The sequence below is a fragment of the Camponotus floridanus genome, unplaced genomic scaffold (genome assembly GCF_003227725.1).
Source record: "Camponotus floridanus strain SB8 unplaced genomic scaffold, Cflo_v7.5 scaffold33, whole genome shotgun sequence".
NCBI lineage: Eukaryota > Metazoa > Arthropoda > Insecta > Hymenoptera > Formicidae > Camponotus > Camponotus floridanus.
The window spans coordinates 334418-351889 of record NW_020229470.1 but is presented as its reverse complement, the minus strand read 5'-3'; the positions used below and the strand labels follow the sequence as shown (position 1 = coordinate 351889).

Here is a 17472-nt window from a genome sequence, read left to right as displayed (position 1 = left end):
ACGCGTAGCGTATATTATTTTAATTTTTATGTTTGTACATTGGAGACGTTTGTGTTAATTTCTCACTGCGAAAAAATAAATCGCGCTTTAAGCGATCGAATTTTCGCAGACGTATGTAGCCGTTCAATCGCAATGCCATGCACTTTCGATCACTTCCTCCGTCGGAATCTATTTTCAGTGCTAACGTCGTTGTCAAACTTATTGTTTCAGTTTATTGGATAACCCCGTACCCTATCTTCCGCTTTCTCTCCCACACTCAGTCTCATTATATCACGTAGCGCGAACTTCTGAACAATATTAACGCAACCTCTCTACCGATTCCCTTGTAAGCCTCGACTGTCAGCGACATCGTTTCGTGCCAGTGGGTTTGTTAGTGAGAAACTCGTTTAGTTACTAACTTTAGCCCCATCCACCGTGATAGAAGTCCCAGGATATTTGAGCAAGTGCTATTAGACTGGCTCTAGCTATCTTGCCGGTCTTGAGTTTCTACGAGGGTCACAAATGACTGCACATCTGCAACCTTATAAGACTTTCGTCGCTTTTATTTCGCACGATATTAAAGTAAAAGTTCTGTTCCGCGTTTCCTCGACTAATTTAATCGTTGATTAGTTTAATGCAGGAAGATATTAACGGGAAAAATAACGGGAAAAATGCTACAAAAAATGAAATACAAATGCCTTATTCGCCATTTTTGAATAAAATATTACAATCTAATTGAATGTGAATGAAAAGTTGTTATCTGGTTTGGAAAACAAGGGCAGCCACGATTCTGTGAGCCTTTCTATATCTGAACTACATCTGTAAGAACTTTTGCAAATGTTTCTTTCATTAGCTTAATTAGAACGTCGGAATACAACCGTGCATTCTCGCATCGATTCCCCTGCCAATGACGTCGTTAACGAGATAATCAGACATGGGCTAGTTTCCCAGCTCGGGCTGTTTGTGTTTTTTTTTCACAGTCAGACATGCCATTCCGACCGACTAATGAGCCATTATGGCCGAAACAAGAGCGAAGTCTTATTAGCGCTTCTCGCTGTGAATTGATAGCGACTCAAGCGTAATTTCCTCATATCCTTATTATTAGAAAATACAAGCTGAGATAGAATAATTTTATTGAATAACCTTATTTATATAACATATATTTTTTACTTATTCAAAAATATTATATGAACTCTATTTTATTATCACACTCGCAATTTATGGACATGACAATTATATTTGTTATAAACTATGTCGTATATCAAAATGTAACGATTACCTAGCTTGAGAAAATTAACCAGATTAAATGCATGAGCACTTTGATTTAGGTCACTGAATAATTAAATGTCGTTCGTACCCACTCAGTAATTTTGTCATTGACGGCGATCGGATGAATTGGCCCGATTGTTATCGGCGACTAATGAGATCGATGTATTTATGTGACCCATATGCGCATAATGTAATATCCTGCTCCCCGATCCGTCCTATGCAGAAATGCTGCAGCAGCTGCAGTTAATGCATCGGGGTGCACGGCGTTGCAATCGCTTATGTTGATCAGGGTACGGGTGCGATTGCACGTTTGCTATTGTCAATCTCCATTACAGAATTTCCAGTTTATTGAAATGTATGGTTATAAAGTAATATCGTGACGGAGAGAGTGGTATGTGAATATGAATTTCATTCGCTGACATTCCATTCAACCATTCATTCTATCTTGATGTGCCGCGTAAGGAGTTCACTTTTGCAAAATTTGTTGAAAAATCATCTTGTGAAAAATCACGTTAAAATTGTAATTCCACTATCTATTAATACATTAATTAAAGAATCTTTAGATTAAATTCTTGCAAAAATTATACGTATTAAATTAAATTTCTTTTAAAATTATAACCGCTAATGAAAAGGCAAGATGCAATACGTGATATTCCTCAAAGATCGGATGTCGATGATTCAAGTTTTTGCTGAGAAGCCCATAATTACGACCTAATTTATATGCAACAAACAAGAAATCATCTCGCTCATTGTCAGATGTACTTATGCTCCTTGTCGACTCTATCGTATCGTGTCTTTTTCAAGAGAGGAAGGAGCATGTTTTTCTCACTATCAGAAGTTCTCTCTTTCTCTTTCTGCACTAAGAAGTCGTTATCCGATGTGCAATTGTGTCGGTGGATACAATTGCGTTGTGTACACGCGCGCGATCTACTCTCTGAAAATACGCTTCGGCAGGTGCGCGCATTTGTCGTACATTGCATGCATCGCGCCGTGAGAATACCGAGTACCATATATATAAATAACACCATTATCGCAGTTAAGGATAGATCGTAAAAGCTAGCGATCCCGGATGTTCATACACGCGGACGAGATTAGCGGTGTCTGTTGAATGGTGCTTATCTCGCGCGGATTGGCTTTTTCCCCAATATCTTGTATACGCATCTTATATTATTAAAGTGTGCTTGTACACTTTACAAAGACATATCCGTAACTGTTCCTGACTGTTCAATTTTGATGATTTCATCGTGATGTTACAAGAATAGCACAGCAAAAGTTTCTGGAGATTTTTTAAGTTAAAATTTTTTGAAGCTATTATATTCTTATATTTCATCTTGTAGAAATTTAAAATGCCCATATTATATTAAAACGCATAATTATGACAATTATTGTAGTAATTCATGATACTAATTATAATCTAATTATAAACTAATTGTAAATTACAATAATTATTAATAGTAATGATACATACTGATATATGAGAGAACAAAGTTCATTTGGTTAATTTATGCAAATCAATGTCACCCGGCACGTAGCGATGAAAAACAATTCTAATCACGTTTCTAATAAACTGGGCGCGCGCGAGCGAAATAGTTACCGCAGTCACAAACGCGTTTACGTCAACTGCAGACGCAATTGGTTTATCTGCGGTATAAGCGGGACAATGAAACGACGTATCTCGATCCCTCGACGAGTTGAACAATGGCGAGATCGCGTCGGTAAATAATCGATAGGCGTGATCGACAGCCGCGCGACAGGATATTCCACGTGTCAAGAGTAGTAACGGTCGACGACTCCTCGAGCGTGGAGTGAACGCACTCTCCCTCTCTCTCTCCCCCTCTTTCTCTCTCTCTGTCGAGCTCTCTGTGAGAATTCGCGATGTTGCTGGGAATTGCGCGTTGCGCATTGTGCCCGTCGTCGGACGCGCGGCAAGGGGAATCTTTCACCCTCGGCCCTTTCCTTTCTTCCGCGAGCTCTCCGCGTTCTTTTCCCTTTTTTTTCAACGCATACTCATCTCGTTCTCATAATTAACGCAACCGCTGGCGCGTGTGAAGCTGGCAATTTCGCAGCTGGCACGATGACATCGCGGGCACTCGTTGTACTTAGGACACAATAGGGCGAACAAAAACCGGCAGGAGCCTCTGAAAGCGAAGCGTGCTTCTTTTTTCACGGTATTAGAAGAGCGCGCACGTGAGAAAAGGGGAATATTGCGAGAGATACGTTATGGAAACTGGCGACAAGTTGAACGAAGTAACGACAAGTAAGCTAAGAAACAGTTAAAAAGCAAATTGCCATCGATCTTTATGTTCTCGCAACGCGAAATTGCAGAGCTCGACTTTTCCTAATCGCAAAAGTCACTAATAACAATTAATGTCGTTCCGGCTGCATTTTAATGAGTATACTCATTGCACGTGGGAATAGCAATTATTCTGTTATTGCTGTATCCCGAAGACGCCCTCGAGACGAGTTGAATCATCTGCGGATATTATTGCTATAGACTCGAGCAGAGAGAGAGAGAAAAGGAGAGAGAGAGAGAGAGAGAGATCCAAAGCGATAAATCCGGTTCCGTTCCTCTTGTCTCCAATTTTCCGGCGTTGCTTCGACTTCATTTCCTTCGAGGATGGGGAATACGCGGCAGGTAATTCGTTAATCGGAGTGTGTGTATAAGCTAACCGAAAGTTGGTAAATGTTATCAGAAATCAAGCAGATCTAATTTGCGGCGTTCAACTCTTGTGCTGAACAATCTCGTTATACAATTTCGTTTACGTATACGAGACGCAAGTTTCATTCGCGGTTTATTTGCACATCGTAAAGTGGCTATTTATTTTAACGAAAATTTTATTGTCGTGTACTTTTTATTATAAATAAATAAATTTTTAACATGGATAATTGGACAGTGTACGAAAAAAAATTCAAAATGGAGATTAAATTATCTATCGGTTTCTACCTGCATCGCTGGAGGTTAATTCGCGAAAAGCTGTCAGTGTTTTCAATAGCTTCAGCTTTGAAACGTTGGCAGGTATCGACGCGCGAGGTATCACGACGAATTGCGTAACCGCTTGGCTGCGTAAGCGTGTATAATTCGATTTCAAGTTCACGGAGAGAGAAAGCGAGCGAACGCGACGTAACGCGAACGAGCGGCGCGAATGACCCTGACGTGTAGGCCCCACGCGAAAGTGAAACGAGGCATCGGTAAAAGTACGCCACACGAAGCCGTTGTCACGACCCGATGACACACTTCCATATTCGTCGAGCCCTGTTTCAAAGGCGCGGTGATTTGTTTGCAAGTGGTATAATGGATCACACGAATAGAAGCGAAGTAACGGCTCGTACAAAGAGACCTTCGGGGTGATATTTTGTCCAACTTGCAATATATGTATATATATTGGTTGAAAACAGGAGGATACTTTTTCGTGTATTTTATTGCAGGATTACAATAGTTTATTTTTCGAAACTAACTGGATATATTTGATTTTGTTTAACATCTTCGCTGAACGGGAAACGTTTTCTAAATAAACTTGTTCCGATAAAAAGTAAGAGATTAAAAAAATTCTTTATGTCTAAGAAATAAGTCTTTTAGAAACTTTATAAATTATAAAAAATTGATATATAATAATATTTTACTCTCGTCCGAAATATAGCTCAGGACTCTGCTTATATTTTATCGCAGTCACTTGTACTATATAACCAGCATATATATATGTATATATATATATATATATATATATATATACACATATATATGCACATATGAGTCAGAACCGGGCGACGCTCGTTGTAGAATCCCTCTTATACCGTAGGGTGCTATATTTTTTAGCAATGGGTGGTAAAGTTTTTTCCCCTAGCGCGTGTGCACATTGTGATATACGGTCAAATCCTCGCGTTTCTGCGCTTACGATTTTCATGGTACCTCCTTACTACCTACCTAGAAATTTATCGACCAACTTGTGAAATTATTAGCACGGATCTGTGATTCTGTATTTGCCGGCAACTCGATGCATGTATCTTCATGAAGCCTTCTCTCTCTCGATATGAACAGTCACGATCTCAGGAGAGGGCCGTAGATTATGAATTATGGGTGCGTTAGTCGAGCAAATATGTACTTCGAAAGAAGATATATATATATATATAACGTATCTATTATTATTTTGCCAATTTCGTATTGTTAGATCGCGCACTCAAGCGAATAAAAAGCAACGCTTTTTACTCAAGATTCTAGATTTTTTTCCAAATATAATTTTAAATCGTAAACGGCGTTATGTGCTTGATGTTCAATCAACTGTACGATTTCCAAACGATCTATACCTCGTTTTTATAAGTAGCTTACCATAATTCACCAACTATACATTAGAGTGCTATTCGGCAAATTGAGAGAAGTAGCCAACAATGGCGCATCAGTAATTGAGACCGTGAAGAAAGGAAAAAAGCAAGCCCCGATGCAAATAGAGAAGAATGCGCGTCTCCCTCTTATTCCCCTTCAACCGTACTTGGCGCCTGGCATATCATAGTAATACACCGCGAAATGTTGCCGTATAAAAGTCACCGAGGATCGATTTTCCGCCAACGATTTACCAACGATCTCATTCTTCTTCCTCCTCGTTGTCGTCTACATCTCCAGGCGTAGCGTCGACTTCTTCAGGTTTTAAAGCGCAGAAGAAGCCGGCTTTCTCAGATATGATAGAAGAATTGGGAGAAAGATATTGAAAGGAGAAACTTGAGATCCGTCCGACCGTTCTCCCGCGATACTCTCTGAATTGAAAATATAAAAAACTCTCTTTTCCCTCGACTTAAAAAAGTACGTTTATGGATTTGCTCAGAATTGGCCGATAAAGCTTTCAAAGTTGACTCTCGATAATCACATTGAAGTGAAATCAAACGACATTCTTAAACTCTTCTTCATCGATATTACGAACGATAAACCTCTTATTTAATTCATTGAAGATAGATCGAAGCGAGAGGTTACTAATTGACTAAATTGATTTTGCGCAAATTACTTGATTAAGCGGTCAATATCTATCACGCAATTCTTCTATCATACAATTCCAGCGATCGCTATTTCTTCGATGATAAATAAATATTAATTTTTAGAAATTTATTTTTTTAAAGAGACCGTGAGATTGACATTATAATCAAGCAAAAGGAGATTTCTTCTCGTAGAGGGTGGGAAAGGGGAGCGATAGTACTCGAGGCAAATGCTTGCATCCGATGTCTGGCGCTCACCCTCCTCGGCTTTCTGATCCTCGGCTAGAAGCTAATTAACGAGCGTAAGTAATGCGTGTAATTAAAAGGGAGGGAAATATATTGCCAGCCGACGGTATCGCGAAGAAACGACGGGAAAACTGGCTGGTGCCACTTAATGGCCTCTCCTCGCGTGCCCTCCTGGGATAGTCGGAGAGTGTGCGAACGTCACAGTCACGTGAACACACGGAATCTACGTGCATCGAGTTTGCCGGTGTATTCACATTGGCGTAGTTTCCAATATTTGCCACTTTTCCATTCGCCTCTTGCATTCGTGCTTTAAATTCGATTTAATATTCTTTTATGTAAAAGCAATTACACAGTTTCCATTATGCATTAATGAAATTTTAATAAATTTCATAAATATGCATGTAATGAAATGTACGTGTTACATTGTGTTATAATGTATAGAGTTTGTATTATAATTCATGTGTATCTCTACATACTGTTTTTTCTTTATAAACTAAATAAAATATGTAAAGTATGATGATGTAAATGTTTATCGACACACAAAATATATTATATCTTTGTTTGTCGTAAACTTCATTAAAATTGAAATGTGAAATTAAATTAGCGATGTTAAAAGCGGTATATTGATTGCAAGGCGCACATCATCCTTGGAAAATTTAAAAAATCCTTTTCAAAAATTACAATCTCCTCCTCCCTTCGCGCTTTCAGATCATATCATGTAGATTTGAGTACTGTCGGAGTTTTGTCTGCCAGGATTTAATTTATGATGAGATCCCGACGCGACTGGTATTAAAATCTATAATGAATGAGCGAAATGAATTGCACATGCGCCACGCTTTTAGTTGCACCCAGATCCTCGCGATTTCTGTTTTGGGACTACAAGGGTCGTGTGAGAAAATTAATTTCGCCAGAACTTTCACGTTTCCGTTCGTTCGCGACTTCGTTAAAACGAATAGCGTTACGTTTGAGCATGAATCATCATTTGCATGAACTGTAGCGAGGTAGTTGCCGCCTCTTGTAAGTTAAATGAGACGTTTTTGCATAGAATAATTCGCGTTACTTTCAATTTGAAAAAGGGAACTTTTTTCTTCGACAGCGTATTATGATGTGGCGTTTGGGAAAAAAGCGCTATTTCACCCGAAAATTAAAGCGTTTATCGAGAGATTTTCAAATTTCCGTCGAGCGGAAGGAACGATTTTCTTCGTACATTTTCATTGCATCCGTTGTACGATTTGCTCGGTCGCTAAATATTCCAGCGAAGAAAGATTTCCGCTGAGAGGATTTCAGATCCAGCCAGTTACCGGATGCGCCGACTGTTTTCACGAGGATTTCTACCGCGAACTGCTCGTTTTCCGTCTACGGGACGTTGAAGGGCTTCTGGCGGCTTTGTCGAATGAAAAATCAATTAACGCGCCGCCATTCTCTTCTCACGCGAATAAAGCCATTAATGATGTACTTCCTAGAAATGCCTGGAAAATTGATATTACTTCTCGTTATCCTATGATAACCCTTTGTCGTAATTAATATCATGTTTATTAATGCTGCTAATGCAACGAGAATATCTTTTTACATATCTATTTAAGATTGCTTTTAATTAAATTATTCATTATAACTGCATTAAATTGCGTACACATTGGTAAACAATCTAAGATTCCAATACGAAATTTATTTATAACATTTTACGAGAGACATTGTAAAATTATTTCAAAATCACAAGTTTCTTTACTTGAAGTGAATAATAAACTGTATAATTATTATAGCTGCGATTAACATACGGGATACTCAATTTTCTTCTCTTTCTATGTTTTAGAACTGGTATCTTTCCAGAGAGGGGCTTTCGCTTCGCGGACTTGGAGCGGCGCGCACCAGTGAGTATGCCGAATCTTGTAATAGGATTATAAATTGTAAACGGCTGCAAGAAATGAGCGCGTCTATCCTGCCCCTCTCCCTTTGCTCCGCTTATATTCTCTCTACTATTGACTATATAGCGTGGCGCTTAATTCCCAAGGCGGTGTTTAAAGAGCGGCGAAACGCCGAAATTGCTGGTAATTAACGTGAGCCTCGATTGCGCTCTCGCCCATTCCAGAATCGAAATCAAATCGACCGTGGCTGCAGCCCGCCGATTTATTTCGCCCTCCGCCGACGACGTATGCGAAATGGTGCTTTTCGTATCGAACACAGGCGCCACGTATGTGTGTTATTCGAAATGTTAAAATATTTTATTGCAGTGAAAAATTAAATAATGCAATAAATAATTAGATATATGATTTCTTTAAACGTTTCGAATCAAAATTTGAAGAAAGTTTGCTTTCGCTTTCCCGTTTTTCATGGCCGTTTCTGGCATCTTTCGCGAATAAATACATTCAATGAAGATAAACTTTTGCAATTGTAGATTTGTTTTGATACTTTTCAAAGAATATGGAAATTTATTCAAAGTATATATCGAAACATTTCAATGCGCGCCTATGAGGTCAGAATTATGCATGTGTATGCGCGATGCAACTGACAAGCCATGTGCGTTTAGCCTCCATACGAGGCATGGATTCGCGAATGTATTTTTTTTTCGCAATATCAGTTGCACAAATCATTCGCAAAAAAAGATGCGAAACCGGAGACGTCGAGGTCGTACGTTTCATCCCTTTTCAATATTGCCCCCGGACTTCCGTCCGTATTCGCTCGTTGCTTCAAGCGGATTGAAACTTCTCGTTTCCGGTGAATCCCAAAAGAACCGATGCATCCGCCCGAGCAGGACACGGGCCCGTACGCATGTTCGTCGCAAAGTATGGAAGAAAAATCTCTTTTCCGCGACGCGGTCGAATAAATATTTTTCCCGCGATGCGTGCGTCGTTTGAGTCTCTCGACGGGTCTCGAGATAATATCGGCATCGTCGTCGAAACGACGCAAGATCTTTCTCTCTGGAGAGACATCCCTCCGCCTTTACCGTCCTGTGACAGATATGCATGCGTTTGTACGTGTCTACATAGAACGTGTTCGTACGCATGGTTGGACCGCGAAGCTTCCACCAGAGGTTGGCGTTGGTATCCACTTGATTGACGATGTTACGTTGCGGGAATGGAGCCGTGGTGGATGCTGATCTGTTGATGTCAACCCGAAATTTAGCAATGTACCCTATGAGATACGTATCCGTTACGCGCTCACATGGTTTAGACTTGTAATTTACAAATTGGAAGCGCGCATTTTGTTGCTCATTTATATTAATGTCCCTTAGAGAATTATATTTCCGATATTACTACATTATGTTCCGACATTATTGCTTGGTTGCCTGCATCGTACCTCGTTAGCGTCCTCGTCAGCGGGCGAAATAAATGGCGTAAAATTTTTACGCTACAAGTAGACTTTTCTCAGCACGTTGAATGCAAGCATCGGCGACGACAATCGGAAGAAAAGGTGTCTCGGTGGAGTTAGCGTGCTTAATTAAAATCAAACTTGCGTCGCGGCGGGAGGTCCTTTGTATTTTAGACGCGAAAAAAAAAGAGAAAAGTGCGATATTTCGGAAATGAATGGGAGAATTTATACCGAGCTGTAAACTTAGCAAAGAGAACAGGCGCGTAATTAATTGGTTAAAAAATATTATTAGATAATTGAATGCTTTATTTTATGTAAGAACAATCTTTGAGAAATTTTTCGAGGAAAAGTCTATAAACAGATTTAACTCGATTTCAACATGCACAGCGATTCGTACATTGTCGTTCTGTGACTGACGAGGTAACTTTTCTTTGAAGACGCAGTTCTCTTCCATTCCACGCTAAGCACTACCGAAAGCGTCTTATTTATTCATGCACATTGCAGCCGGCTTGCGATTACCGGAAGAGACGGAGAATTGGTACGGAAAATAATTTAAAGACGAGTAAAATCCCTAAGCTAGCTCCTCGGCAGCTTTGCATACCTTGACATCATTTAAATGCAGCTTCGCCGTTTAATTGGTTATTTACATTTTATAGCGCGCTTCCTCCTCGATTCCGGCGATTGAAAGCAATCTTTTTTTCAAGTGTCGCATATTGTGTACCGAACATACGCGAATACAAGCAACAAAAATGCAAATGGTCGCTATCGCTTAACGACGGTTTGTAATTTACCAGCAGAACGAGCCAGTTAGCGGAACTAGAATTGCAAAAAAAAAACTAGTCATTCGTCGATTTAAGCGCTTTATTCATTGATTTTTCAAAGTGCAATTCGTTTGAAACCTAACTGAACTTCCGAAGAATGACGTTTTCCCTTCTCCATCTCGCGTTATTTTTTCTTTTCCTTTTGCTTTTTACATGCTCGTCCTCGAGTCTGCTTTCACGTTGCCTCTTTTCGCTGCTCGTTTCCGCAAGCTGGTAATATCGGCGATATATTAAAGTCGAACCGCATTGTGTCGAGTATACAGTAACTTGAGGTAAAACGATCAATCGAAGCCGGTCGGACGCAAAAAGTTCTCGCAACGGATATACCTGTCTCAAATACTGGGAAACGGACGATCCTCTCGAGCAATGATGCGCCCTGACATCCTCGTAAATATTTTCAATCGTCGTTTCCGATCGCGCTGTGAGGTTCGTGAGATTCGATCGCGGTCCACGCCGGACGAGTCGCTTGAAATTCGTCCTCTCTCCCTTTATCTGCAATAACATCGTAGCGAGACGCATCTCACTGCGAATTTTATGTCGTACAATCAAATGGAATATGTTATCGACAACGCCATGGAATAGATGTATAATAATGTTATGGGATATTCAATGCCGTCGTGTAAAATCATTTTTTTTTTTATACCGCGATGTATAGATGCGCGATACGAGAGATTGACATTATGAAAAACATTCCGCGCGAATGGCGAGTACTTAAAAAATACCGTGCGCTGTGTGCCTTGTCACGTGCAAAACGGAAAGAAGTTTCGGATTCTGCGCTGTCGGCGAAACGTCTGTCTACATTGCGGTGTGTTAAAGTGCGGTGTTTCCGTACTGCTTGAGTCATGTAACTCCGAGGCTCGCGCGTCGTCTGATTTACATTCTCACTTCGCCCACAACGTCTTTCCGCGGTGACGACGGTGCAGGCGTACAGAAAGCGGTATGCTGGCTGTTTGCACGCGTGAACCGGCATGTAAAATACGAGAGCAAGCAAAACTCGTTGCATCTCCTTCGTTGCGTCCGCCACGCTGGGTTGCATCGCCCTCCAAAGACGATGTTATATTTAACTGTGTATTGTGCGTTTCCTTTCAGTTTTCCTTCTCCTCTCTCTCTCTCTCGTGTCGAAAGATTAATGCACATGTCTTGATTTCGCTTTAAGCGCAGAAATCTGCAGCTAAAGGGAAGAGAATCTGCATCATCGTGTAATTTGCGGCGATAGCATATCTTTCCGATACTTTATAGAAAATATGTATATTCGCGATTAATTGAAAAAATAAGTCGGAAACTTTATTTTATTTAAAACTTTAGAATTTTAGGAGCCGATTATTTTATATGATTTTTCGAGGTAAAAAACAGCGATGACTTTTCATAAAATTATAATGTATGCACTTCTCTTCCTTTCACGTTCTTGAGATATTCTTCCATATGTAGCCCTTCGCTCAAAAATCGTCGATGAAAATCTCACGAGCCGAATATAGTCGATATTGTCAAAGGTGTGGAGAGTATGCACTTACCTTGCGCAATGGTCTCCTCGGGGATGGGATACAAGATTGGTTCGGATAGTAGGAAAGCGCGTGAAAGTCGATGGATTCGAGTATAGACGCATCCCACGCGACATGGTACAGAGAGGTGCAGGAGAAAGAAGGGTACATCGCGTGCTCTTGTGTGAGATTCGTTCCCTCTCTTTCTCTTTCAGCCCCGTCTGACGTGGCCGAGAAAGAGAGGGAACGCGAGAGAAAGAGAAAGCAAAGGACAGAGAGGGAAGAAGTAAGCACGAATATTCTACGGCGGGGAGTTTATTCGTCATTTTATGCATTCGCGACGCGCACTTTTATGCATTCACTTTTACGGGCTGGAAAGCGACTTCTTATTCCGTGGCACGGGGTGCGCGGGAAGGAGGAGAAGACGACGGTGGAGCTGGGAGGGTGGCAAAAGATGGCTTGATGTAAACTTAATGTGCACGTTTCGGCCTTTTGTTTCCTACTTCTTCCCTCGCACTCTCTTATGACCAAACAGTCAATGACCAGCCACACATCAATCTCAATCATCGCTCTCAATTTTTTCAGACATACTCCATCAATACTTATCCTTAGGAGACAGATGTCTTGTGTAAGAAAAATATAATTACATACCTTTCGAAAATAAATAGAGACATTAACAGTTCTTGTAATTATTATGTATGACTATACATCTTGTAATTTTTATTTCGTATAAGAATAAGAAGTATGTAATTAGATTCACTATTGGATATCGCAAGAATTAGCCGTTTTTTATGATAGACAAACGGCGGCTCCGAATAAAGTCCCATTTATTCGCGATTTCTCGTTAAATGCGAATAAATAGAATCGAGACAAAAGAACTTTATTAAATGCGGGATTGGGCCGGATTGGAGGATTGGAGGGCAAATAATAAAATGAATCGATTGCTCTCTTCGGTCGAGGCCGAAGGGAGACGACGTATAGTGAGGGAAGGAAAAAGTCACGAAACATTCGCTATCTAATCGATCAGGTTGCTCCAATATTGCTCGAGCCGAGCTCGTGGCAGGGTCATTAAAAGCCGATCCCTCGAATGATTGTTCGCTGAAATTTATTGCTTCGCATGGCGCGCACTGAATTCGAAATTCCGCCGTCGAGGGGGAATTTCACGCGTAAGTGAGAACATGCGTAAGAACGAGGCTTCGAGGCGTGTTCCTCTGTAAATTACGGCGCGTTCCTGGGAAGACGCCACTTACAACAAGGTTAGCGTAATCGCTAACGCTTTAGGGAAAGTCATTATCCCTCGCATAATGTGGGGAAAAGTGAAGAGACAATAGAATGGCTTCTTATTTTATATGAGTGATCCGTTATAAAGGAATAAATTAATTACGCTCTCACGGTCAGAACAGGAAGGCCGAGTTTGGCGTAGCCTGGTTCACCTTATTGTTCTCTTTGTGAGTTAGGATAAGGTTACTTTTACTAGTTGCGCGCGAGGGAGACCCAGGTGTGCATCGTGTTCCAAGCATATAACGCGTACATGTACGTTGACATAGATCGTGACCACTTCCGTTATCGTAATACGGCTTCTTCTTGCTGTCTCTACGTGTTCGCGCTTCGCTTTCATTCTTTTTTGCCTTTGTATTTTAACTGAAAACCCACAAGTACTCCCCAAGTAATATTCTCTTTCACGAAAATATTATTACGAGAAGAAGCTCCAAAATTAAAAAAGAAATTATAATGAAACAGCATGCAAGTTTTTCGCATTTATTATTCTGTATATTTCTTGTAATATAGAAAAAATGTACTTATATTTTTTTTTATTATCAAGATGCATAAGCGACATGAAATTTATTATTCATTCATTCATCGAACTGCAATGGATTTAATCCACTCGATAAAAACAGATGGTTTTACTTCAATGATAGATATGCTATTATTTTCGTGCAATACGCAGCTCACAAAAAAAAAAATTAAAAAGTGATATCAGTAAAGATAAGATTTACATTTTTATCACGAGAATTTTGATGTGAATTGCAATCCCGGATGCACTTCCATCCATCCGATTAAAATCGCATAAGGGCTCCGATTGTATGCGATCGTGTTTTTAGCCGGCGGTGCTCGTTATGGTTCAACGTCAGTCGAACAGAAATATAAAGAAAGAGCTTTGAGGAATAGTATCCTCTTCTTTCTCTCTCTCTCTCTCTTTCTTTCTCTTTTGTGCTGATTTTCGCATTAGTGGCAGGCAGACTCAATGCGAGAGAAACTGCGGTGGAGAGAAAAGAAGCAAATAAGGGTTTGGGGAAAAGGTAGATGCGCCGAGCAACCAGATGGGCGAAGGAAAAAGGGGTAGTAACACGTGCAGAACGGCCAGCGGAGAGAGTTCGCGCTTGCGATTCTCTCACGTTACTGCGGACGCACCGATTCGAATCCGGTCGACTGATTCTTCCTCGTCGTATCACGGGCCGAGGAAATTTCCTATCGCAACGATGCGAGGAAATGACGTGGAAAATCGGAATAAATGCCCCATTGGTCCGTTGTACCCTTTATCCTTTCCTATCCATCTTCGCATCTCTCTCGTTTTCATTTCAAATTTTTTATGTCTTCATTATGAATATCATCATTATAATTATTATCGGTGTCGCAAAAATCTCGTCGCAATATGCATGTAACATGCATATTATCATTTTATTGAAATTTATCAATTGTGACATCTTTCGTCCCTCTTTCTAACATATTCGATTTATATTTTTAGGATATACAAATTATTCATATAGAGGGAACGTTTAAATTTTTATTTCCTTAATGTTAATGTTTTCTTCAACGAAAAATTATTCTAAAATTTAATTTTAATGCAAGAAGCAAAGATTTGAATATTCTATTATATGTAAATAAAATTGTCATCTTTTATATAATAATACGTCATGTCGATAATATATAATATATCGCGTATATACATCTGCATTTTCATTTTTCTCTCGCTTGGGTTCTTTTCTTCCGACGATTTTTATTTCCAGACCTCCGCACTCGTTAACGATGTGAAATGCTCGCTTCTTCATAGTCGTCCATTATCTTGTTTGGTCAGCATAGTATGCATTTAAAATATTCAGATTATATATTATATAATATATAAAGCAACTTGTGTGCTGTAATTCATTTTTTATTTCTCTCAAAGTTAAAGTCCTGTCATTTTAATATGTTGTCACAAAATATCTATTAAAGAAAAAGAAACAAAAAATATATACAAAAATTATGATAAAAATATTATTATTATTACTATTATATTTTTTATATAGTTAATATGATAATGAATGCAAAAAGAAAAACTTGACGCGATATTATTCAATGAAAACGTTAATATCTCCTTAAATCTAGAGAGAGGGAGAGAAGGAGAGAGAGAAGGAGAGTTCAAATGATTGAAAATCGTTATTTTAAGTTAACAATCGCGGTACGAAATCCGTTTGAGAATACAATGTGGCAACGGGAAGAAGAGAAATAGTCTTGGCGGTAAAATCGGGTCGCGGGTGTACGAGAAGCTTTGGAGAAAGAAACAAATGGCACCTTCGTGGCTCAATCTATCGGCTCATTTGAATAAGTCGAACGTCGGACGCGTTCCCGCTGCTTTTTTCTCTTCTCTCTCTTTCTTCGTCGCTTCTCGTCTTTCTCACATTCGCCATCTTCATCATTCTCCTGTTCATCCCCTTGTTACGCGAGGGTTGTCCTCCGTTTCCCGATGATGATGATGGTAGCGTCAACGTCTTTGCACGGTACCTTAAATGTCTTCTGGAAATTGCTATTATGCTGTCGATTTTACCTCTTGCTGTGAGTCAATTCTTTCGAAAGGCTTGATTCTAGCTTGCTACGGTACTCGCTTTCACTGGCTATCACTGTATCCCGTTGAGCTTCGTTCCCTAGAGATGTGAAACATAGTGTGTGGGAGGCATATTCGATACTAATTAAAGTATGCAAGTTTAATATCTGAATGACGTGTCCCATTTTCCCGTCCCGTTTCATCAACGGATAATTTATCCAATAAGTAATTATTTATTTGTCCTTTTTAGGTCGAGAAAAGCAAATTATATAGATTTAATCTATAAGTAAATTGTCTATTATCATTTAATGAGGAAAATATCGATATTTTCTTACGATGAAAAAATTTTGTATCGATAATTTTTTTAACATTTCACGTCATGCGCGATAAATTTGAATGCTTTTCGGCTCGTTAATCTTTTTCCGTTTTTCATGAAAGCTTGTGCGCGCGCGCGTTCTTATCTCTCCCTTTATTGCCCGTTTTACGCGCGCGTGATTTTATGGTGGAAGTAGCTTCGGCTAGGTACGAGATTTAGGAAACGGATTTTGGATGACGGCGAGACGGAGGCGGAAGTAATGCCAAGAAGGCGGGCGGAAGCTTTTCGAAAGTTTCCATCGAGATTTTGTGTCGACTTCCTCGCGGAGCGTTCACAGTCCACGATGGGATCTTCCACGCGAAGAAAACACGTGGCTGCACTGAGTTTTCCTCTGTTGGGAATAGAATTCTTCCCGTATCCCCGATATATCACATTCTGAAGTTTCGGGAAGTTCCAAATGCTCCACAAGGGAGCTCCGCGAAATCGGAGAAATCATGTATTGCGATGAGGGGGGTTGCTTCGTGCAATATCATCATGGAATCGATAGTTGATATATAATCGCTGATAGTATTTCTCTAATAAATAAATCTTCTTAATGAAATTTTTTTTTCTCATATGTCATTTTTTCTCATTTGTGATGACATTTGCTCCCTGTCATTTTATGCTTGCAAAACATGAATAATGTTTTTTCCGCGACCGCGATATATTCTCTAAAATTATTATCATTTATTATGTCTAATATTATTATTATAAAGATTACAATAATGATATAGTTGTGTATAAAACTCCCTTTTAGGAAAAATGGACAGAGGAATGGACACAAGAATAAAATTCAATCTCTCGGAGCGAAATCAAAGTGTATTCCTTTACGTAAACAAGATACGGTAGATAAATGTATGATCTTCTTCCGCAAAGTACAAGTGTCGCGTTTGCGCTCGCGGGCCAGGGAGTGCATTAAGAACATTCGCTTCGAAATCTCGAGCGCGGCGCCGATATGTATGCAGCGAATAACGATAAAGCACTCCCGGATGTCTCCGGTGGATTTCTCGGCGAAGCCAGTCGCGCCGCGGCTGCGGCCGCGTCCGTTCGCCCGTGTCGGAAAATAAGTATCCGCCTCGTATTACCGGGGAATCCCGCGGGAATTGTAAAACGGAAGGCGGGCCGCGATAATTCTGTAGGTGTCGAGAGAGGATTCCGGAGAAATGGCATCTTGGCCGAGTGCCCGCGTCCGTATCCGCGGCGCGGCGGTTCGGAGAGGTGTCGCGAAAGAAAATAACCGGACGCTTCTTCTAATTC

At 40.1% G+C, this 17472-nt stretch overlaps 1 protein-coding gene across 1 annotated transcript in view; it reads left to right on the top strand.

The window, feature by feature from the left end:
- The window catches only part of LOC105257937 (protein turtle), a 211172-nt gene that overhangs the window by 27244 nt on the left and 166456 nt on the right, over positions 1–17472 (top strand). Inside the window, exon 2 of the mRNA XM_025410625.1 lies at positions 8264–8321. The gene's annotated coding sequence lies outside the window, so the exon portion shown is untranslated. The remainder of the gene's footprint in view (positions 1–8263; positions 8322–17472) is intronic.